Genomic DNA, 24128 nt, shown 5'->3' with positions numbered 1-24128 from the left:
GTTGTTAATTCTTTGATATTTTATACACAGATAATCAGGTCATCTGTGAACAAGAAAAGTTTTGTTTCCTCTGTCTCAGTTTGTATTCCTTTTCTTTCTTTTTCTTGTCTTTTGCACTCTCTAGGACTTCCAGTACATTGTTGAATAAGAGTGGTGAGAGAGGACATTCTTGTTTTGTTTTTGATCATAGGATGAATATGTCCAGATCTTACCACTAGGTATGATGGTAGCAGTAGGTTTTTTTGTAGATTTCTTTATCAGATTGAGGAAATCTCCCTATATTCTCAGTTTGTTGAAAATTTTTATTGTGACCAGGTATTGGATTTTGTCAAATGCTTTTTCTGCCAACTGATATAATCATATGGCTTTTCTTCTTTTGCCTGTTAATGTAGTGGATTAATTTTCAAATGTTGACCAGGCTTTTACACCTGGATTAAATTTCACTTGGCTGAGATATATAATTCTTTTCATCTCCAAATGTGTGGGGTATTTTAGCTATCTTTCTGTTATTGATTTCTTTTTTTTTTTTTTACTTTTGGGTTTTATTTATTTATTTATGGCTGTGTTGGGTCTTCATTTCTGTGCGAGGGCTTTCTCTAGTTGCGGCAAGCGGGGGCCACTCTTCATCGCGGTGCGCGGGCCTCTCACTGTCGCGGCCTCTCTTGTTGCGGAGCACAGGCTCCAGACGCGCAGGCTCAGTAGTTGTGGCTCACGGGCCCAGTTGCTCCGCGGCATGTGGGATCTTCCCAGACCAGGGCTCGAACCCGTGTCCCCTGCATTGGCAGGCAGATTCTCAACCACTGCGCCACCAGGGAAGCCCATGTTATTGATTTCTGATTTAAGTCCATTGTGATCTGAGAATATTCTTTGGATACTTTTTATTCTTTTAAATTTCTTAATAGGTGTTTTATGCCCAAGAAAGTGGTCTCTCTTGGTGAATGTTCCATATGAGCTTGGGAAGAATGCGTGTTCTGTAGCTGGTGGATGGAGTATTCTATAAATGTCAATTATGTCAAGTTGATGGATGGTACTATTCAGGTAAAAAATACCCTTACTGATTTTCTGCATGTCTGATCAGTCAATTACTAACCGGGCAGTGTTGACATCTCCAACTATAATAGTGGATTTCTCTATTTTTCCTTTTAGTCCTCACATATTTTGGCACTCTGTTGTTGGTGTATATGTATTTAAGATTGTTATGTCTTCTTGGAGAATTGACCCCCTTTATCATTATGTAGTGCCCTCTCTTTATTCTTGATAATTTACCTTGTTCTGTGGTCCATCTTGTCTGAAGTTAATAAAGCTACTCCACCTTTCTTTTGATTAGTATTAGCATGATATATCTTTCTCCATTCCTTTACTTCCAATCTTTACATTTAAAGACCCATATATTTGGATATTATTTTTTATCCTCTCTGACAATCTTTGTCTTTTAATCCAAATATTTAGATCATTCCACTTAAAATGACTATTGATATATTTGGATTAATAACAACCACGTTTGTAACTTTTTCTATTCATTGCCAGAGGCTTCTTCTGCCTTTCTCTGGCTTTAGTTGAACTTTTTATTTTTAAGATTTTATTTATTTATCTATCTATCTATCTATCTATTTATTTATGGCTGCATTGGGTCTTCGCTGCTGTGCATGGGCTTCTGATTGTGGTGGCTTTTCTTGTTGTGGAGTGCGGGCTCTAGGCGCACGGAGTTCAGTAGTTGTGGCACGCAGGCTCAGTAGTTGTGGCGCATGGGCTTAGTTGCTCCACGGCATGTGGGATCTTCCCGGACCAGGGCTCGAACCCGTGTCCCCTGCTTTGGCAGGTGGCTTCTTAACCACTGTGCCACCAGGGAAGTCCAGTTGAACATTTTTTAATGATTCCATTTTATAGCCTTTTTTTGGGTGTATCAATTATACTTCTTTTAAATTTTGTTAGTAGTTTCCCTAGAATAACAGTATACATTTTTAATTACTCTATGTCTACCTTCAAATAACACTAATTCACTTCACGTGTAGTGTGGGTGCCTTATAAACAGAGACTTCCCAATTCTTACCTCCCATTCTTTGTGACACTACTGTAATTCATTTCACTTATCAATATGCTATAATCACCCAATATATTACTATTATTACTATAAACAAATATTTACCTTTTAGGTCAATTACAAATAAGAAAAATAAAAGATTTTACTTTATCTTATTTATTCCTTCTCTGATGCTTTTCCTTCCTTCAGCAGATACATGTTTCTGACCTCTATCATTTTCCTTTTGCCTGAAGAAAATCTCCAAATATTTCTTGCCATGGAGATCTGCTGGTGTTGAGTTACCTCAGTTTTTGTTTGTCTGTAAGAGTCTTGCTCATCTATTTCTTTGCTGTATCCCCAGTGGCTAGAAAAATAACTGGTACACCACTAGTATTGAGCAAATATTTATTGAAAGAAGGAAAAAAGGCAGAAAGGGAAACTTAGATACATAGGTAATATATATGACATATGTGAATGTATGGTATGTGTGTGTTGTGTGTGAGAGAGAGAGAGAATGTGCACCTGGTGGTGTAAGGTGTAGAATTAGATGTTATGAACCTGTGGTTGGCAGTGAACAAGGTAGCCTAGGCAGAGACACTCAAAGAGAGTGTGTAGAAGGAGAAGAGAAAAAGGACGAATCCAGGACCCTGGAGAACACTAATGTTTAAGGGGCTATGAAGCCAGGGCTTCTGTGGTGGCACAGTGATTAAAAATCTGCCTGCCAATGCAGGGGACATGGGTTCGAGCCCTGATCCGGAAAAATCCCACATGGCACAGAGCAACTAAGCTCGTGTGCCACAACTACTGAGCCTACACTCTAGAGCCCGCGGACCACAACTACTGAGCCCACTTGCTGCGACTACTGAAGCCTGCAGCACCTACAGCCCATGCTCCGCAACAAGAGAAGTGCGCAATGAGAAGCCCACACACTGCAATGAAGACCCAACACAACCAAAAATGAAATAAATAAATTAAAAAAAACGGGGGGCTATGAAGCCAAACACAGATGCTAAAGCTGTAGAGGATTCAAGGTTTAAGAGGAAAGGAGTGGTAAAGAGTGACACATGTTACAGAGGGTCCAATGAGCTGAGGATGGAAACAGAGTCATTGGATTCACCAATTTGAGGCATATATTTCCCCAGATGGCTTCAATTAAGAGGAGTTTCTTCATCTCACAAAAGTTGGACATTTGTATTTCACTCCTAAACATGTATGAAAGAATCCTACAGGAAACAGCTTCATAAAACCTGCTGAAGAATTTCCTCTGGGGGTATTGCTGAAGTTATTGACCATTCCCTTTGTGAAAGGCAACCTGAGAAAGCATTTTTAGAGTAAGTACACTAAAATATTAGCTTACCACCAGGAACTGAAATGTTTTCTCCTGACTCAAAAAGGCATACTTGAGAGATTTTATTTTTCATGCTCCTGTAACCTGATTTTATTCATTTATCTATTTTCTGTAATGGTAAAATAAGGATACTAGAAAGCTCATCCATGCTAATATTATTGGAAATATAACATGAGACAATTTATGCAAAGCTCTTAGCATAGTGCTTGGCACATGGTTAAGTATTCAATTAATATTAATTATCATATATTTATATACAAAGTTATTTTATTCTGGTATAGGTTCAGAAATCCTCTGTAGAACAAGGTAGGGAGTGAAGAAAATAGTTGTTACTGTCAGAGGAGTTTTGATGGCTATAGATAAGACATGGAGAGATCAACCTACATATTATCCAATTCTTTGTTATTGTGATCTCTAAACTCTGCCGCACTAAATGCAGGATGAAGCTGTGTTGCTTCCATGATAAATGCTAGGTTCAAATTTATAGTAAAGCCTTGGCTGTGAGCTTTGCTGGGGATCTGGAAAGGTTGCCAAAGATTTCTTATTATGTCATGAGCTCTAAAATAGTTTTTCCATCATAGATGACACAGTTTGCCTTGATCCACCTCTCCTCTCACCCCGCCTACCTTGTGAGCAATGATGTGAGATTACACAGTAGTGAGGTATCTAATTTGTGGTTGTTTTTCTCCGTGAAATGTTAACAGGGCCATTAAATGATAGTGGCTTCATTTAATTCACAGACAAGAAGAATACATTTCTCACACATATTTTTTCCTGGATTAGACTTTCACACAAGTGATTCACCTTAAGTGACAATATAGCTGACAAAGAATTACTAGTTTCCACGATACCAGAGTCATGAATCCCTTAGTTGGCTAAAGTAAACTTTCTCCCTTGGATCTTGTTTTTATAAACTAGCTTTCTTTGCATTTTACTTCGGTTGTTCTATCTTCAAATGTACTTTTCTGCTGTAAATAGATATTGAGGGAAAAACAAATAGAACCAGTCGTTGTAGCAAGAGGAACAAAAGGATTAAAGTCTTAACTAATCAGATTTACTTTTAAGAAATATCATCTTGCCAGAAACACAAATATGGGTTTTTTTGGGGGTTGTTTATTTTAATGACATAAGTCATTTCCATTCATTAATGAATTTTCCCCATGGGTAATCTGTGTCCTTTGATAATTGATTGTTTTATTCAATAAATACAATGCATAAATTACTTACAGATATTTATTTATTATTGGTGTTCATCACACTTATAGTGACATCCTTTCCCCTCACTTGGCGGCACTATATCATGTTTCTATGCAAAAAATCAATTAATATGTAAGATCAATGAAGACAGGGACTCAGAAATTAGGATAATACTTGCCATATAATATTCATTCAATGACTATTTGTTGACTGATTGAATGAATCTGTGGGTTTGAACAGTGGCTATATTGCTAACTAGGGATAATAGTATCCGTCTTGTCAGAATGCTTTAAGAAGACCTTGATTAACAAATGTGGGTTTAAAGGAATGAGTTTGAGGCTGGTGGCAGAAGTGTAAGTTAACAAGCTGTGGCTAGAAAACATGGGAGAAATATAGAGTGCAATGTGGATGAAAGGGAGGGGATAACTTCCAGAAAAATATGAGAATTGGTGCTCAATCAGATTGGGCTGATAAAAAAGAGGGAGAATGTTAGGATGAACTGCAGGTTTAGGGTTTGAAGTATAAGACCCCCTAGTCAACCATTAATGCCTGAAGTCTCATCCACATGTATACATTTCTCAGTGAAACTCATTCTCCAGTCCTTGTTGTCTTTTCAAATCCTCGTGCAGTGGCTCTGAAACTCCTGGTATGTGAGCAACTAATTTTCTTGTATCTTAAATCTTTTAACCTCTTCACCTTAATTAATTTTGATTGCTCCCTAAAGTCACTGCTTCCTTTTCAGACAAATCAAGTAGATGATCTTCTTTTTCTTACACTTTATGTTGTTTGGGACCAGAGACTGGATGACGATCCTTCTCGCTTCATCTCCCACCATCATCGATCATCACCTGTAGGTCACTGCTATTTAAACCTATTTCAGAGACCCTTGCTCACACATTCAGAGGTCGTGCCATCCAGACATATCCCCAAGCCCACCTTCTCACTTTTGTCTTCCTATGACTCTTTGGACATTTATTCATTCATTGGAGACTTTGGCTGTTGGTTCTCTGTCTCCTCCTCCAACCCATTTCCCATCAACATTCATGATGATGCCAATCTTACATTTTGTCCTTCCAGTTTCTTGACCTCAATTCCAGTGTATTTTCCTTCCATGGTCATGCACTTGGCTTTTTTTTTTTTTTTTTAATAATAAATTTCCACCTCCCAAATCTCGAATGCAAACTTTCTTTTTCTCTTCAACCCCAAACTCTCACCCTTCCAACTCACTTGTGCAATCAGGTACTCAAACTACAACAGTTCGTCAACTCCATCATGACCTACAATTCTTTGATTCCAAACTGCTTTTTCACTATAGATGTTTATAGCCATTTACCTTTTTAGTTTTTTTTTGTTTGTTTATTTTGGGTACTGCTCAGTATGTTGATCCATCACTATAATCCTTCCCTTGAAAAAACTGTCAATTCACTCGTCCCACATTCTGATGGTCGTAATTGCCTTGCAACACCCAACCCTAGATGAACTCAGCCCCATGACCTCTATGCCCACGCTCAGGTAGGTGGACACAGTGAGAAAAAACCCAAACAATGGTACTCACTGGTTTAATTTCAAATGTCTGATCTGAAGCATTAGTTGGGCTCTCAGCACTGCCAGATAATTCAATATTCCGTCTCTTATAAGCTAAGTTTTCTTACTTTCCAAGCCAAGTGTTGCATTCTCCTCTCTCCTTAACCTCCTGTGCCATCTTTTTATTGGGATACTGTCATACTCAAAACTTAGAGTTTACTCATACATTAATGAAAAAGTAATAAACCATTACATAAAATCTCCTGTTTTCCTATTCATCTTCACAACTGCTCATATTTACAACTAATCTTTCTTCTTTATCTCCTGATACAACTGAGGAATTGACCCTCTTGCTTTCAAAGGCCAGTCTTTAAATGTACGTCCTGGAACCACCTGCCATCATCTCCTCAAGGTCTTTTGCTCTTGTCCTCTTCCCTTTTTCTTCTGCACGATCAGCTTTACATGCTGGGCCCGGTTATTCTCACGAGCATGCAAACACTCTCTAAAATCTCTCCTGCTCAAACAAAAGAAATATCTATAAACACACTCGTCTTGACCTCACCTCTGCTTGCAAGGCATTGGCTGCTTTTTTCTGCCATTTATTACAGCATAATCTCTCAACAGAGTTGTTTACATGTATGAACTTCACTTCCCCACCCATGATAGTTACAGCCCTGCTCCATGACTCCACGATTTTATCCAATTGGGGAACTTCTCTTTATCCAATTGCCCTTTATCCAACTTGCCCTTTATCCAATTGAGGAACCTCTCTTCTATTACTAGTTTGTTGAGTGATTGTATCACGAGAGTTGTTGGATTTTGTGAAATGCTTTTTCTGCATCAGTTGGGATGATCATGTGTTTTTTTTCTTAATTCTAATAATATACTGTATTATTTTGACTCCTGTTTCCTCCTGGAGGCCTTCTGTTTCACTGATGATCCATATCACCTCACATCATCGGCTTGTGGGCAGGAGTGGGCGGGAAGGCTCGGTCACGGCTTGGGGATGGCTGCTCACTCCGGGTGAGCTCGGATGCTTAGTAGCCTGGGGCCAGTGACTTCAGACCCCGGTCTCCTGCCCACCTGTCTTTCAGTTTGAGATATGCTTGTTCCCCACAAATCAGTGCTGACTGGGGGGACCCTCTTCCCAGTTCCACTCTTAAGCTTGCTCCCTCTTATTTCAGAACTCTGATCTTTTTTAGTATACAGGACAGTCTCTCTGAGGACATGACATTTGAGCTGAGAGCTGAACGATGAGAAGGGGCCGTCAGTGGGAAGCTGTGGGAAAAAGATTCCCAGCAGCAGCCACTTGGCTGAGAGCTTTGTTCTAAGCTGAGCTTGAAGAGGAGGTTTCCTCTTGGGGACCCCCTCATACTCCCTGTGTCCTTCAAACTAGGTTTGAGGAACTTCCTTGAGCCAATCCATTCAGAGAATGAAAATCTTTTTGGTCACCAGTGAAACAAAGCTGCTGGTAGTTCTTAGGTTTAAACATAGAAAAAGGAACATAGGGCAAAGAGAGTACAGAAACAATGTTAATTAAAGAAGAAATTGGGAGAAGAATAAAGGGTGGAGGAGGGAGAGTGAGAGAGACTTGCACAGCAGAGAAATTACCATTGGGCTGAGATGAGCTCATATTATAGGTGGTGGTAAATTCAGGCTGGAAATTCCTTTTCTTCCTAAATGAATGTAAGAATTTAAAAAAAAATTTCTTTTGACAGGTGAGTCTTCTACAGATATGGAAAGAAATAGGTTCATTTACAATTTCTAAGCCAATGTTGTGTCATTCTTTCCAATTGAAAAATGCAGTAAAAAAAGTAATTGTTGTTGCTGTGTGATTGTAAAATTTTCCAGCTTGCTGAGATTATTCTCATTTCATTCTTCCCTTTCAGATGAAAGCAGTATCTTGAATCTAAGTTGTTCTTACTCGGCTCAGCAATTGATAAACAAAGAATAAAAAGGAAACAGTCGAAAGACTACATAATCAGAGATAAATGACCAAAATTTGAACAAAACTCATCAAAACCTCTGCCTGTATAAAGAGAGAACTGAGCAAGAAACTTAACTGTAAGTAACTCTTGTGGCTTTTCAACCATTAATTTACATTATCGTGTACTGCCCTTTACTTTTGAAAATCTAAAATTTCTTATATCCAAAGTCAATGAAATAATTCAGGTAAACTCAGAACTATAGACTGAGCAAAAAAACCCCTCTAATTACTCTTTGATTATTCACAGAATCTTGGGATTCTAAGGTTAGAAGCACTTTGAGAGTTTACTAAGTTTTCCTTCAGGAAGTTTATGTTGTTTCTGAGATTGAAGCAATTATCCTCACTCACTGTAACAAAATGACTTTTCTGGTCAACCTGCAGTCTTCTTAACTCTCTATGCCATTTTGGCCATGAATTCCATCGACCTAGAGAACATTCCCAGTACTCATTTCACATACTGAATCCACATGAGTTCTCTAATTGCTATATCTATCTCGTTCTGAGTGTGAATGATACTAATGACAATGAGGATGGCAAATCATGATGAGTGAGAGGTTATATTCCAAATAAAGTATTAATCAGTCTTTGTAAGTCATTAATTAGGAACAGGACATGATTAACCACAATTCCAGATTTTTCAGAATGGACAAATTGTGGAATCATAAACAAGAACACTAAACTGTTCTGATTTGGGGGAACTAGTTTCTCGGAATTGATGTCACTGCTAAATATCTGGAAGTTAGCATCTAGGGACATATTTTAAAATTCACAAAAACTCCACACGCACAAACATTAAATATCAATAGATAAGTATATGAGAACCGATAGCTTCTTTCATATAAAAAGGGACAAGACATTTGCTGAAGGCATGAATTAATCTGTGGTAAATGTTGCAAATTTTCCCTATTTTCTAAAGATATTCTGTTGGAAAAATAAATGCAGGCAGTAACACATTTCCTAAAGGAGATTTTCCCTTCAAATCAATATTATCTCTCTTTAGGAGGATTTTATTTTTATCACTGTATGTCCTTTTTTAGGACACATAATTGAAATGATACTATCAGTCGATGACAATATATGCTCTTACTTTATATATACAATTTATAAAAGAAGACCAACCTTTTCTTTAGTTAGGGATCACTCTTCATGTCTGGTATCTCTATCTCTATCTCTATCTCTATCTCTATCTCTATCTCTATATATCTCCTAATGTCAAGCCTGTTTTAAAAGCATAGCATTCCATTATTTCCATTATTCCATTATTTCATCACCTATTTCATTTTTCTCTAACTATCCTTTCTCTAACTCGATTCATAAATTTTGGTATGACTTTAATTATATAGCTTTCACATTCCCTACATAAAAGGAAAAATGTCCTCCCATTGTGTTTCACTTGCAGGAGGTTTAAAGGGCCCAACTCTGATTTTCAGATGAGATCCTTTGGCTACTATGTTTATTTTTTCTCATAGGATTTTGTTGTTGCACATCTCCCTTTTAAATGTGAATTTTATCACATTTAAGCATTTAATCTCAGGATTGCCTTATGTAAACTCATCCAATAGGAAATGTACACAATGATATTTTTTATCAAAACAAATATGCTAAAACTTCATATATTCAAAATATCTGCTTAGACCGTTTATCCGTGGTAGCTAGCAGAATTCCCTGTTTAATCTGCAGAACATGTATTACTTTTACTTCATGATAAATAAGAACATGTGGGACTGTCTCATTTCTAGTTAGAAACCTAGAAAATGTTTTCCTTATTCATCTGGTAATATGAATATTATCACTTCTTTTAAGCATCTGAGGAAACAAATAAAAAAAGAAACGACTTCAAACAGTCAAGATGATTTAGAAGCTAAAAAACTAAGAATATAAAATGGAGGGAAACTTGCCAAGGATGAAAAGGAGGGGATTAGGTAAACTAAGTGGAATGCAAATTTATCAGTTATACATCCTAGAATCAAGGTAGAATATTCACATGGTGTGGCTTCAACATTTTCCAGATACAGATTCTATTGACTTGAAAATTAGGGACTGAAGTAGTGTGTGCAGGTGGGCAGGAGTATCTGCTTGGCATTTAATATTTTTGTTGGCTTGTTTTAAACTGATATTTGAGCTGTATAGTCAGTTGTTAATTATTTATGCCCGTAGAGGGAAGCAGTGATGTAGATGATCCAAAATATAATTTATTTTTGGCTTTTAATGGGCATTTTTGTTTATAGTAATATGGAAAGTCAGCATTTTCTGGAATCTGTGACTGTTCAAGCAAAATATTCTATTGACCTCTATTGACCAAAAACATTTTTGAAAAAAGGTTTATCCTCTCAACCTTAATCCTGTTTTCCACCTCAAACATTGGAAATGCTAGGTTTGGAGAGTATCACATTTCACTCACTCTGATTCCAAGCCATGGAAGATATGAGAACTTAAAAATGGTATGCTTCAGATGAGATCCCAAGAGTTTAGAAGAAAGTTTCTCATTCAGAAACTACAATGTGTGACTCCCCCCCCTCGGGGGTCTGCCTCCCCACTGTGGCAAAGTATCCACTTCCTTAAATCTCTATAAGGAGAAATTGTTACTCATCCCACACTCTCTACCTCCTTCATCTTGGAAAATCCTTATGGCTTATAAGCTTGGCCTTGCCCTGGGATGACTTATCCTCTACAGTACATTTCACAAAGACTGAGTGTTTCAATCTTGACTGAAGCAGGAGTGGGCAAACTACCAAGTCCAACCCCTTTTAAGATCTCAGCCTTGTTAGTTGCAGATAATAATTTTATCTGGTCATCTAGAAAGTAAAATTTTAGTCAGACCCCTCCCAGCAATAGAGCCAGGAGTGTTTAAATCCATATAAAAGAAAAAAAAATCCCTAAAGCTACATAGACTTCTGTATAAATTAAACTACTATATTGTGATTTGGAACAGTATCAACAATTATAATTTGTTTGTTGTAACCCAAACTACTAAGTATTTTTTGTTTGTTTGTTTTGTAATATGGGTAAACCACAGTTCCACTCATTGCTGCTGAGTTTTTGGGGCTCCCTTCTTTGGTTTTGTTTTTGTTTTGCATTTAGTGGGATTTAAGATGGCTATCTGAAGTGAAAAGAAAAAAATGGCTTGAGTAGAATTTTACTTTCCCTTTTTTTGGTTCCAATTTAGCTCCCATTACATTTCGCCTCCTACCCAAGATGAACGGAAAAGTAATTAATATTTGAGGGTATATAATATTTGCCAAAAGCTTTACTACATTTTTATATGAATCGTATAATTTAATAATCATGTAAACCAGTGACTAAAGTTTATTATCTATTTCCACTTTATAGATAAGGAAACTCAGACTTTAAGAGACAAAGTAACTAACTTACTTAGGGCCCCATAGCATGTGAGCAAAAGGAGTGAGAATTTTGCCCAGGAGAAACTGTGTCTGTTAGATATGATTTGATAACTGCTCTGAGACGGTAAAAATGATAGAACCAGCACCCGGAATTCTGTCATCCACAAGGCTGGGGTTGCTGCATGGGTCAACACACAGAGGGGTGGAACCAGGAAGAGTTGTGCTTCAGCAGGCAAAAGAACACCTAAATGGGAGGGCAAAAAAATAACCCATGGAGGCCCAGGGTGTGGACAGTGGTGCACAGCAGGTGAGCAGTAGAGAGTGCCCAGTGTAAGGGCTTCAGGACCTTCCCTTCATCCATGGCGAGCGGGCGGGCGGGGATGCTCACATTGTCACGTAGCTCCTCAGGGACAGGCAGGGATGTCAGGATGGCCTGTTAGCAGGCAGCATGCAGTAACGTCAGATGCCAGATCGTTGGACTGTAGTCACCCTACATCCTAGAGGCTGGGGCACATGGCAGATAAAAAGGGGAGGAAGCAAGCCAGAAACCTAGTTACCAATGCTTAGAACTGAGATGCAAAGAAAAAAGTCGATCACCAGCAAGGGTGATTTCATGGAGGGTTTCAGAATGGCTTCCCAAAGCCCTTTTGCCTGAGCTTAGGCTTGTCTTCAACCCTGGGATGCGGCTGATCCTAAACGTGGGCTGTAAAAGTGCATGAAGGAGACTGCAGAAGTAGGGAGCCAGATGAAACAGGACACTAGACCCTAAAACATGTGTAAAGAGAAATTCAAAGCTGAATAAAAATAGTTTTTAAATATTACCTCGCGATTCAGTTAGTTATCTGTTCAGAAGATGTGGACAGGCCAACATTGAAACAAATTAAGGCTGCATTGTTTCCAAGGAAAATTTAGCATCTACTCAGGCACCTGGGTATGAGTTTTTGGAGCTCAAGGAAAGGATCAGAAGTAAGATTCTTGACCCCCTTTTCCAAGGGCATTGTGACAATGCATCTAACTTGCTTTGTGAATATATTTGGAACCAAACCTAATCACGTACATGCTTGATGGTGGATTTCTTAAGTATTATAGAAGAGGTAGATAAAAAAAAAATTGGTGGTTAAATTTGTATAAAAAGAACAAAATCAAAAGCATTGCAGCTGTAGCTCTCTGCACCTGTTTGCAATTCAGAAAGAGCACTGAGCAGGCAGAGAGGGAAATTTCACACTGGAATCACAGCTCAGTAAAAGTTAGACAGCCTGAACACTGTAAAATTAATTAAAACCCACATGCCATGGATGTTTAAAAGCCTATCCAGTAAGTGCCAAAACATTGTTACATCATCCACTTACACCAAACTGAATCATCACTTTCTTTTTTTCCTGCTGACAATATGTTCTGTGCTTAATGAGTCATGTCTGGCATTGCTTTGTTCAGCTGAACTGAATAAATGCCTTATAAAATTTTAAGATTTCCATATTATTTATCTTCTAAACTGTATACCTGAATATATTTGTGAAGAATTTTACCTTAACACCCCAAATGGCCTCTGAATGTTCCTTATTTAATTATAATTTAAACATCACACAGACAGGATAGTGGGTTGCTTATGATGAATGTTTCACTGCAAACCAGGTGGAAGGATTAAAGACTATATTTATGATGCCTAAAGAAATATTCCCTGGAACTCTAGGAAGAGTTACAAATATCTACCTCAACTAAGGTACATTTCCTGGAAGGCAGAAGTGTCGGGGTGAGTTACTCCATTTTGCTTCGGAAAGAAAGAAATCACCAGCTCTGTCTCCAGTGATTTCTTTGTGTTCTAGAGGACACAATGCAAACTCAGAAACTTATAAATTTGATAATGGAAATAATTTGGGGTTTCCAAAATCACGTTTGTTGAGGCAAGATATTTTAGAGGTGTTCCATACTGCTGGGCTCTATCTACATTTTCCCAGCTATGTACACTGGGCTACCCATCCTCCTCATTCCCAACATTCACCCTCTGGAAAAGTTTTGGAGAAAATATTTACCTCAAGGATGTTATGAGGATTATATTAGCTAAATCATTGAGTACTTAACGCTGTTTTAAAGTCATAGGAAGTGCTCAGTAGATTTTTGGCATTTTCAAAATTATTAATATAATTGTCATTACAGTTATGCATACAATCAGGCCTCCATATCCCCGGGTTCCTCATCCACGTATTCAACCAACTGCAAATGGACTGTACTCCTCCATTTTATATAAAGTACTTGAGCATCAGGGGATTTTGGTATCTGCCAGGGCCCTAGAACCAATTCCTCGTGGAAACCGAGGGATGATGTGTTTTAAGACATCATTCAAGCACCTCTTCCATTCTTGGCTCTCATTTTCTGGGATGTAAAATTTCCGACTTTGTGATTACTTCGGAACTTTTAGCTATCCAAAGGAAAGCAAAACAATTAAAATTTTAAAAGGGTATGAGCTGTGTACAGAAGTAGACCATAAGCTTCATGAAGGCATATTCTTTGTATCTCTTGACATTGAACACTATTAAACCACACTCTCAGGGGATGCCACTGATGACGACAATGCTATTGCTCCTCTGGGTCCTACCCTGTAATGACTTTGATTACTTCACTCCTCTCACTTTTATTTGTTTTCCTTGGCTTGGAAGAACCAACATAAAATTCCATTACTGAATAGCAGTGGAATCAATTATCACATAAATTCAGTGTCTGAGTCTTACAATCATAGTTACCATTTAAACATTGGAAACAAAATTCGTGCTGTCCTTTTTTCTAAGAGACCTTTTTTACTGTCTAAGTAGCAACTTTTAAATTTCAGTAAGTTAACTCAAGGAACTCTGCTGAATATTATGTAACAACCTAAATGAGAAAAGGATTTGGAAAAGAATAGGTATGTGTATATGTATAACTGAATCACTTTGCTATACACTTGAAACTAGCACAACATTATTAATCAACTATACTCCAGTTTAAAATAAAAAGTTAAAAAAATTTCAGTAAGTTAACTCAAAATGTAAAATACTGCAAGAAGGTATTTTGAGCTTAAAATATGTATTCAAGCTAACATGGCTTAATTTTTTCTCCAACAGAGGGAATATAACACAATGTCTGTATGGAAAAATTTTCCTGGTAGTACCGTAACAAAATTTTTCAAAGGGCACGCACATGTGAACCACCATTTCTATCAAATGAATGTATAATCAATAACCAGTATGCTTACATAAATAGAGGGGCACAAAATAGCCTTAAAGCAGTAGCCAAGAGCCTTGAATTCTAGGTGCTCTTAGGGAGGGTCAAAGTAACAGATTCAGTATACTGACTTACCATAAACTGACTTTGTTGTGGACTGAATGTTTGTGAGAAATAAATTGATGTTGTTCATAAGCCACATAGTTTTTGGTATTTTGTTATAGCAGCCTGAGCTAACTAAGACAGACTTCATAAATCTGGTAGCCACTGGCAATGGAGGAACCAATTTTCAGAAGTCTCCAGAAGTTTTTATTGGTAGGATCAACACTCCAATATATAGAATATAACAGTATCTTTGTGGATCTTTGTAGCTCCAGATAAGTTCAAATCTGTACCACCAAGGCTTATCCCATATCTGATAGAAGGATTCTGGATCTCTTGGTAGAGGATTATCTTTGAGTGGTTCACTATAACCAAAGGTAGAGTAAACAAACACTGACTTTTATTTAACTGGGGTCTCAGAGCATTTGTATTACTATACCTTACTCAATGAAGCTACAGCCATAATATTCTTTTCTAAAAGAACACACTGAGGAGACCCTCAGTACTTACATATGCAAATTAAGGGATATTCAACAAGCAATATGAAAGTCAAGAAAAGTCAAAATTAAATAATAGGATCTGGGGATTTCAAGGACTTTTGCAGAGAGATTTAGCTCATTGATTTTCATTCTCCTTGGAAACCACCTTTTAGCTGATTTATCAACTTCAGAACTTTCTGAGTATGAAATTTCTTTCTCTTCACTTTCATCTCATTACTGCTTTTTTCAAGTTCATCTTAAGGCAAAGATTCTTGTTTGGCATGTGTCTGGCTCTTGGGGGTGCTACCAGGAAAGAGCAATTTTGAGAGTTTAAGGACCTTAAAACCTAGTACTCAGAATTTTCATAGAAAAAGATAGTCATTGCTACAGACCCTGTTTGTTTGGCTACCACACATGATGGATTTGCCAGGACAGTTTCCAATTTTGAGACCATATTTTGTATCTTAAAACTTCCTTCTTCCATTTACCCCTTCCCTTTTTTCGTGCTATGCTGTTAAAGCCTGATAAAGGCATTATTAAAACAATTTTAGTGGTTCACCCTGATAACATTTTTCCTTATGACAAGATTTTTGCTAGAACCTAAAGCATAATAACTTTTCAGAAATCTATTTTCATTCAGATGCCAGCGCATTCCGGTTGACACATTTAGGCTTGAATGAAAGTTAAATTGGTTACAGTTATAGAATTCACTTTCTCTTTGACTTCCTAAAGCTTAGATTTCTAAATCTGCCCCTAATCTCTTTGAGGAAAAAAAAATAAGAAGTGTAATATTATAGACTTGATAAAAAGAAAGTAGATAAATGATCTGTCAGAGTACTTAAAGCTGGAAAAGACCTTAGGAATTCCAGTTCAGGCTCATGAAGTGAATTTGTTTTCTCATTTATATATGGTTTATCAGTAAGTAAAATATAATTGAAAATGAGTGAAGTAATTACTTATTAGGGTTAAGTAGTGCTCTGTCCTTCAAAGTTTATTTTAATAATCAAAATGGAATGCATACTTTTAAAACATGACCTCAAATGTGTTGAGACAAAATGTGGAGTGAAAAGCAAGCATCCTATTTTAAGTTATTGCATTATTTGTGAAAGCTGCATCAGAAAAAAGGGTATACAAAAAGTTGATATGGCTTCCACTGGAGTACATGTTTTTGAGTGGTTTTTATTACTATGAAACAGATTTTTAAAGCATCTGTCATCTGTGCATTTTTAAAGCATCTGTGCTTAAAATATTAAAAGAATTGTAAAATAAGTATAAAATATAAACTGTTCTCATTCTATGAAGGATATCATAGCATGAGAGGAGCCCTACCCAGTACCACTGAGTCAGAACATAGTTCCAACATATCTGCCGCTATAATGTTAGTATCAATTTTTATGCACTGATTCTTAATTCTCTCCTATTTATCACTTTCCAACATCCATTTATACCACCTCCGTATTGCTTATACTGCTAACATAATTTTTGCTTCTTCATTCTACTTTATCCCAGGAATCCATCATCCTTAACCTGAATTGCATTTGGTTGGGTAGGTCATCTCTTAAGATGCTCTTATTCAGAACTGCATCTCACTTTCCTTTCAAAGCAGTGCTTCTTTCCTCCCTCCCTTCCTTCCTTCCTTGCTTCCTTCCTTCCCCCTCTCTTCTCCCTTTCTCTTTTTTTCTTTCTTGACTGTAAGCTAGATGTTAGAAAACCATTCTTATTAAATTAATTTTAAAATGAGATGTGAATGACAGATAATTTACCTAGCTGCTCTCCCCTCAAACATTTTTTCTCCAATAAAATATAATTATATTTTATTTATTTTTGGCTGCGTTGGGTCTTCGTTGCTGTGCGTGGGCTTTTTCTCTAGTTGCGGTGAGGGGGGCTACTCTTAGTTGCGGTGCACGGGCTTCTCATTGCGGTGGCTTCTCTTGTTGCGGAGCACGGGCTCTAGGCGCGCGGGCTTCAGTAGTTATAGCACAAGGGCTCAGTAGCTGTGGCTCGCAGGCTCTGGAGCACAGGCTCAGTCATTGCGGTGCACGGGCTTAGTTGCTCTGCGGCATGTGGGATCTTTCCAGACCAGAGCTTGAACCCATGTCCCCTGCACTGGCAGGCGGATTCTTAACCAATACACCACAAGGGAAGTCCCAAAATATAATTATAAATAGTAGAATTTTAGGTAGAGAGAGATCTTGGGATGGAGGCCGTTAAATCACATCACATAGTTTTCAGCTAATATTTCACACTGATCCTGAGAGGACCAAGTCATGTTGGCAGTCTTCAGAAAGCGCCATCCTCATCTCCTCCTTCTCATCACTGCTTGTTTGAGTCTTTCTCAGATGCTAAATAAAGCAGAAGAGCTTACATAAGAGTTGTCCAGAGGAAAATAAGTATGACTTGGAACTTTAGTCTCTATCTTTTCAGCTTTGTATACTTGGGGATAGATACACCGTATCAGTTAAAACACTTCCTGCTATAACCAAACAGAAGATCCTGGCTAAAAAAGCATAATGATGAACAGATTATTTCACACAATTCCTCATATGGAATTAGGGTGATAATAACAAATATTCTTTATTGAGTTCATATTATATGTCAGGTATTATTCTAAACACTTTACATATACTGACTCATTCTGATGAGATTAAGGTAAGCATAATAATTTTCTCCATTTTAAAAGTAATGCACTGGGTTGTTCAGGCTCCAGGCTGGTTAGTTCTATGGTCCAGTGAGTTCATCAAGGACCAGCTCCTTTTTATCTCTAGGGTCTGCCATCTTTAAGGTATCAGTAGTTTCTCTCACATTGACTAACCTAGTTATTACAAAGTGACTCTAGCTGTTCAAAGCATTATGTTCAGACAAAACAGTATCAACAGTAAAATGAAGGACCCTCGCTACCTTGTACCTCTCGTTTTAATGATGAGGAGATTCCTATTGGCCAGGATTGAATCACTTGTCTATATTGATCTGTGGTGAAGGGATACAATTTCCATAACTTGCCTAGACCAATTATTTGTAATGGAATGGATGCTGGGGAATCAATTACCATGATAACCACATAATCTTCCATTGTAAGCTCTCTGGATAACCCCCAAATAGTGGGAAATCACTATGGGAAAGGCAGAAATCTACAACATTTGGGGTATAAGTTCAGAATATTTAGAGAACTTCAAGGCAACTTTCAACAAATTTTGATTTGGTTTTACCTTGGGGGCTCTTAATAAACTTAGTTTTGTTTGGTAAAACTTGCTCATATCGGCATTTATTCAAACTGCATATCATTGATTGTGTAATCCCATAAACATAAATATTCTGCAATTTATAAAACTTACGTCACATTGTGTTGAGATCAAATATATCTTGCAATACAGTAAACCCGGCTAATTTAGGTTGAGTCTTCATAGTCTGCTGCTTCCATAGCTGCTTCCATTATCTTCTTGTAACAAACTAATTTAGAAGTGTTGTAATGAGGAATCTTCATTTTGGTTTATGACATTTAGTGGATCTTCTGAAATTTTAGAGTGTGTGATTTGTAAAGATGGATAAAGATGCAAGTTGCACCAAATTCAACATGAAGAAATTTTTACAACACAATTCAAACTCAAAATCTGAATTCTGTAATAATAGCTTTTTCCTTGAATGTGGATTAGAATATTCTAATCCACATGTGGTAGAAAAGAAAAGTAGGCTGACTGCAGTTGGATTTCAACTGTCTTTAAATTAAACCATTCACTACATTTGAAACTTCATGGGAAAAATTATAGAACTTTTTTGGGAAGTTCTACAATGACAAGTCCTACAAAGAGAAGTCTAGGAAGGTATTGTGCCTTTGAAAGATTGAAACACACAACTTGTTCTCTACCAGAATAGCAGCTCGATGGGACTATCATGCTTTAATTTTCCCAAGCTGCTGACAATATTTTATTATCTTCAAGTCTTTCCTTTCTCATAGTTTCTATCCCTCCAGGCAAATACATTTTCTAAGTAGGTTCCCACTGTCCTCTCTTCAGTTCCTAAAAGTTCCTGCATTTTAAAATTTTTTGGAGAGTTGTAATCAATAGGGAAAGAATTTGGCCAATTGAATAAAAATTTGGATTTATTAAGATAATTGGCCACAAGTTCAAAGGAAGAGCTAAATAATTCAGCTTCAAGGAGACAGAAAAGCACAGACTTCTGCCCTGAGGGCTTCTGTTAAGGTAATTCTGTTCCAATGACTTCTGGTCCTATATGGCAGTGTTCATTTCCACTTCCCTGGAGAGAAAATCTAATATGTCTGAGTTATAGCAGGTGTTTCTACAGCATCATGATGACCTCTTGGCAGAACTGTGAGTGGGGCACCCATCTCAGTTTGTGTCCATTGTACTTGTTTTTGTTTCATCTGCTTATGTATCCCATAATTTGCTTGAGTTATCTGACTACCCAGAAACTATGCAGTATGTATTGTCTGAGGACTTACTTTTGGGACCAAATTTAAAAACTCATATTTTTCAAAGGAAAATGCTGAAGTTGATTAACGTAGAAGTTTTGTAGTCTGAACTTTTGAGAAGAGAGTAGAAGTAGATCATTAATTATGTGACTGCAAGTGAGGTCAATGAGATAAACTTATTGAGTGTAAATAACCTAATCTTCTGCAAAAGTCGGTAAGTAAGCTCTCAGTTGACTCTGTCTTTCTTTTTTCTCCTTTCTTACTTTTAGTGCTTCAGTTGTAATTACTTTTAGAGTATCTCCCTTTACAGGCTTGGATAAAGGTGTTTAATTACTATTAATCATGAAAATAAATTAACTATTTAGAAAAATTAAATAATACCCCCCCAAAATTTTTTAACATGAATATATGGAGATTTTACATATATAGCTATAATCACATCATATATACACATCATATCATATATATGATCTAAAAGCCTTACTAGAAAACATATATATATGTGTATTTATATGTATATATGTTTTCCAGTAAGCCTTTTATATCATAATCCTTGAGGGAAATACCCATAATCTTTTAGCATCTATTTGAGTCAGTTTGTGATTTATAATTGCTAGGAATACTGCTTGAGAGGATGCAATTTGTTCCCATAGAAGAGTAACAGTGATGAACACTAAAGGTGCTAAGGTTTATAAAATGAAATATAATAGATGATTTTATAACCAAACTTTTTTTAACCTTCTTTCCACAGAACTAAACTTTGTGTAGTTTATAACAGATTTTTAGAACTTTTTGGAATCATATCATTTTGGTATTCAATCATTTTCAATATTTCTTATATTCCTTTTAATTATTAGTAGTATGACTATAAATTCTTATTTAAACACACACAGTTGAATGAGCATCACTTGCAAGGTTTAGTTTCATTGTTTTGAACTTCTGATTCCATAGCCTCTCTGATTTCATCTATGCTCTCTATTGTTCTGTCCAAGAGTCTGGAAACTGCTGGAGAAAATTGCTTGGTCATGTCTTTTGATGTCATTACATATCCTGGTTTTCAACTCGAAAGGGCAGTCCAGAGCATGTAGCCATTTCTTGACTTGTCTTTAGTCACACTTCTTTTCTTTTTTCTACAAGCTTCCCCCAGAATTTAACACTGCCCTTCTTCCCTCTGCTCCACCATCTTCTTCTTCATCTGGTCCTCCCACTTCATAGAGAAAAGAGAAGCTAAGGTATTTGATGTTTTCCATCATATTTTTACCTTAAGGATATTAAATTTATATGGGTTGATTCTATAAAGGAGATAGAGCTAGACAAACTTATTTGTGTTGAACCATCTCTTTTACAGGATATTGAAAGGCATATGTTATGTGTGCCATGTCACAGTGCTGAATATGAGATGAGTTTACAGTAGCCAGTAACATTACTAAATGGTCTTTAAGGAAATATAGTGTGTGGTATTTTATCATTGTCTACCTGGGACAATTCATTTTTTTGGTTATATTGCCTTTCTTTTTTATGCTCTCTCCTTTTCCCCTTTGCTTTTCTTCTTCCTTCTCTCACTTTTTCTAATTCCTCAGTCCCTTCTTTCTTATGTTGACTTTTATCCTGATATCCCTTTCTATGTTTTCAAACTCTAACTCGGGGCATGTGGTAGCATACATTTTTAATTAGCTTCAAAATATCTTCCAAAATCCCAGATAAGAATTATGGTCTTGACTGATTTTAGCTCAGTGAGACACTGAGCAGAAAATTCAGCCACACTGTGCCCAGGATTCCGACCTCCAGAATGCTATGCTAATAAATGGGTGTTGGTTTAAATCACTAAAATTGTGGTAATGTATTCTGCAGCAATAAAAAACAAACACATGTCCTTGAACACTCTGGTTTGTTTTTCCTACAAATGAGGATTTGTTGATTTTCTCAGTTGTGCCTTATGTTTCCTAATTCATTGGTTACTACTCTTATTTTTATTGTACCCTTCTATTTACTTACTTTGGGCTGGACTTACTTTTCTTTTCCTAACTTCTCAAGATGGAAACTTAGATTAAGGCTTTTCTTCTCATCTATTATCAAGACACTTTTATTTGGTTTTCAGTTACTTGGAACTAAAGTCATCCTAACTGACAGACTCCGGTTGTACAGCACAGAGCTTCCCAATTTCCAGTGCATGTGCAATTCATGTGGGAATCTTGTTAAAATGCATATTCCGACTCAGTCGGTTGGATATGGGGCCTGAGATTCTGCTTTTCTAGCAAGTTCTCAGGTGATTCCAGTGATGCTGATTTGAGGACTACACTTTGTAAGTCAAGGGTCTCATTGCAGAAAAATCTACCAACAACAAAAGGGAGAACTGTTTGTATCAGAAGATAAGTAACTATACATTCTATGAATCATATTTTGATTTGTATTTTTCATGACGTAATTATTTTCTAGAATTGAAAGCTATTTGGTTTTTTCAACTAGAATTTTAATGTATTAACTTTGACATTCAAAATATATTTTAAAAATTTATTGGATCTGACTTTTATACCTATGTTCTGGTTGGCCAGGACCCCTGGAGCTCAATTTCTTTCTCTCTTATCAAGTTCAGTTCAGAAGACTATAAAGGAAACCCCAGGGCCCATGTAGAGTATCAACTGCTAAGAATAAAATGTTATGTGTGGTAGAAATTAGTAGTAGCTGTTTTTTTTTTTCTTCTCTTTTCTTTTCCTTTTCTTTTCTTTCAAGATAAGAACACTTAACATGAGATTTACCCTCCTAACAAATTTTTAAGTGCACAGTACATTATTGTTAACTAGAGATGCAATAGGGTACAGCTATTTTAAATGAGTATCATAAGTTATAATCCTTATATAATGGCCAAAAAATGACTAATGAGAGTGAATTAGGGCTTGGACATGTGGAGAAGAAGGACCTCAGAGAAATGTTCCTAAATCTTATCAACGGGCAGTTAAAAACATGAGAGCTAGTGTTCGTTGCAATGCTTTACCCATAGGGGAAGACTGAAATCTAAAGGAATTGAGCAAAGGAGGTTGGCCTGTATAAAAACTCCACGGATTCACTCTTGAGAGGACCTGTGTATGCAGGAGATGTTATAGCGAATATACAAACATTCCTTAGGTGTCACCCAAGCTGTCATTCCCTCGTTCTCAGCAACAGTACCCTAATATCTTCTGGGGAATTCCCCCACACTTCATGGATTGGTGCTGTTTGGCGGAAGCCAATTGACACGTCCCATGAGCCTGGCTGCACTGTGTCATTCAGAGACGATCCAGGAGGAAGAATCCCATTACTTGGGCAGAAGACACATTTTCTTTCGCCCACTATGTGGTGTGAGAATAAAGGCTCTGAAACAGTGGCAGCCCAGTTTTGTGGCTATGAATGGAGACCTTGGAGCTACCTAGAGGCCACAGTGCAGAGACTGTGGATGGAGCTCATTCTATAGGAAGCCGACAAGAGAAACAGAGAGAAGTTGAGTCCCGAATATATTGCTTGAGCCTCCGGAAAAAGTCTCACCAGAAGCCATCCTTGTTTGTAAAATTTTAAAATACGTGAGCAATAAATTGTCTTCATTTTTAAAAACAGTTTAAGATTGTAATACCCATTTTATTATACTCATAAATGATAAGAATTGTTACAGTAGATAAACTACGAGAGAAGGGAATGCATTTACCTCTGTATTGCCAAATTTGTGCGTTTTATCATTGAATAAACTAGATGAGAAATCGCAAGAGCAGTCTAATACTAGCAAAATTTCCCAGGGAATATTGCAGGTGCCCTGGACTGACAGGAAGGAGATCAGCTAGAAAAGACCCAAATTTTGTAACAGAAGAATGGCTTGGGAAAGAAAGAATTGAAGAGGTGAAGACATCCAAGGGAGGTACATCTGTGACAAGAGTAGCAGAAGGCACCTCCTGGCAGGAATTACATCAGCCAGCCTTTTTATCCGTCGCCCTTTGTAAATTGAGAATCTTTAAATCTTCAGGATGCTGAATGTGCCTATTTACCATTTTTAAAACATTAAAGAAATAAAACTGGCCAGAAGGAGGTGGTACCAACTTATTGTGTTGTCCTGGATGAAGATTTTCTCTGGATATTGGATGAAGCAAGATCCTACAAAATTACAACAGACTATAAAATAATCCGGGTCCTTTATGGCAAAGACCTTTCTAATATTGTTTCACAACATGATGTAACTTACTTTCAGAGAGAGCTACAAAAATTTGGCCTCCTAGGGAAGGATTGGGATACTGAGAGACCCACCTCGTGGGGCAGAGAATTCTCTGCTGCTGCCATAAAAATATTTTGTCCCTTTTCATCATGTACTAGGAACTGTGAGTACAGAACACTTTTTAAAAAGTAAGTTTCACAGGCATCTAGCTATTCCTTCCCGGATGATAAATATTTTATCTGAAGCAATGGGAAAGGAATATTGTTGGCAAATACCCTGGTGTTTCTAAATAAATAGCCCTTATTTAGAAAGGACCATTTTTGTCCTTTATGTTT

General features: G+C 37.1%; 1 protein-coding gene and 1 long non-coding RNA gene across 2 annotated transcripts in view; one reads left to right on the top strand and one right to left on the bottom strand.

Annotated features, from left to right (window-relative positions):
• The first annotated feature begins 827 nt into the window (after positions 1–827).
• Positions 828–24128, top strand: part of LOC309610319 — a 131609-nt gene continuing 108308 nt past the window's right edge. Inside the window, exon 1 of the long non-coding RNA XR_014233848.1 lies at positions 828–8153. This is a non-coding gene — a long non-coding RNA (uncharacterized lncRNA). The remainder of the gene's footprint in view (positions 8154–24128) is intronic.
• The window catches only part of MC4R (melanocortin 4 receptor), a 32347-nt gene continuing 14172 nt past the window's right edge, over positions 5954–24128 (bottom strand). Inside the window, exon 1 of the mRNA XM_082352998.1 lies at positions 5954–24128. This exon is cut by the window's right edge and continues 14172 nt beyond it. The gene's annotated coding sequence lies outside the window, so the exon portion shown is untranslated.

This window comes from Balaenoptera borealis (assembly GCF_965194805.1).
Source record: "Balaenoptera borealis genome assembly, chromosome: 14".
Lineage (NCBI taxonomy): Eukaryota > Metazoa > Chordata > Mammalia > Artiodactyla > Balaenopteridae > Balaenoptera > Balaenoptera borealis.
The sequence above is the reverse complement of the archived record's forward strand: the minus strand, read 5'-3'. Positions and strand labels throughout refer to the sequence as shown.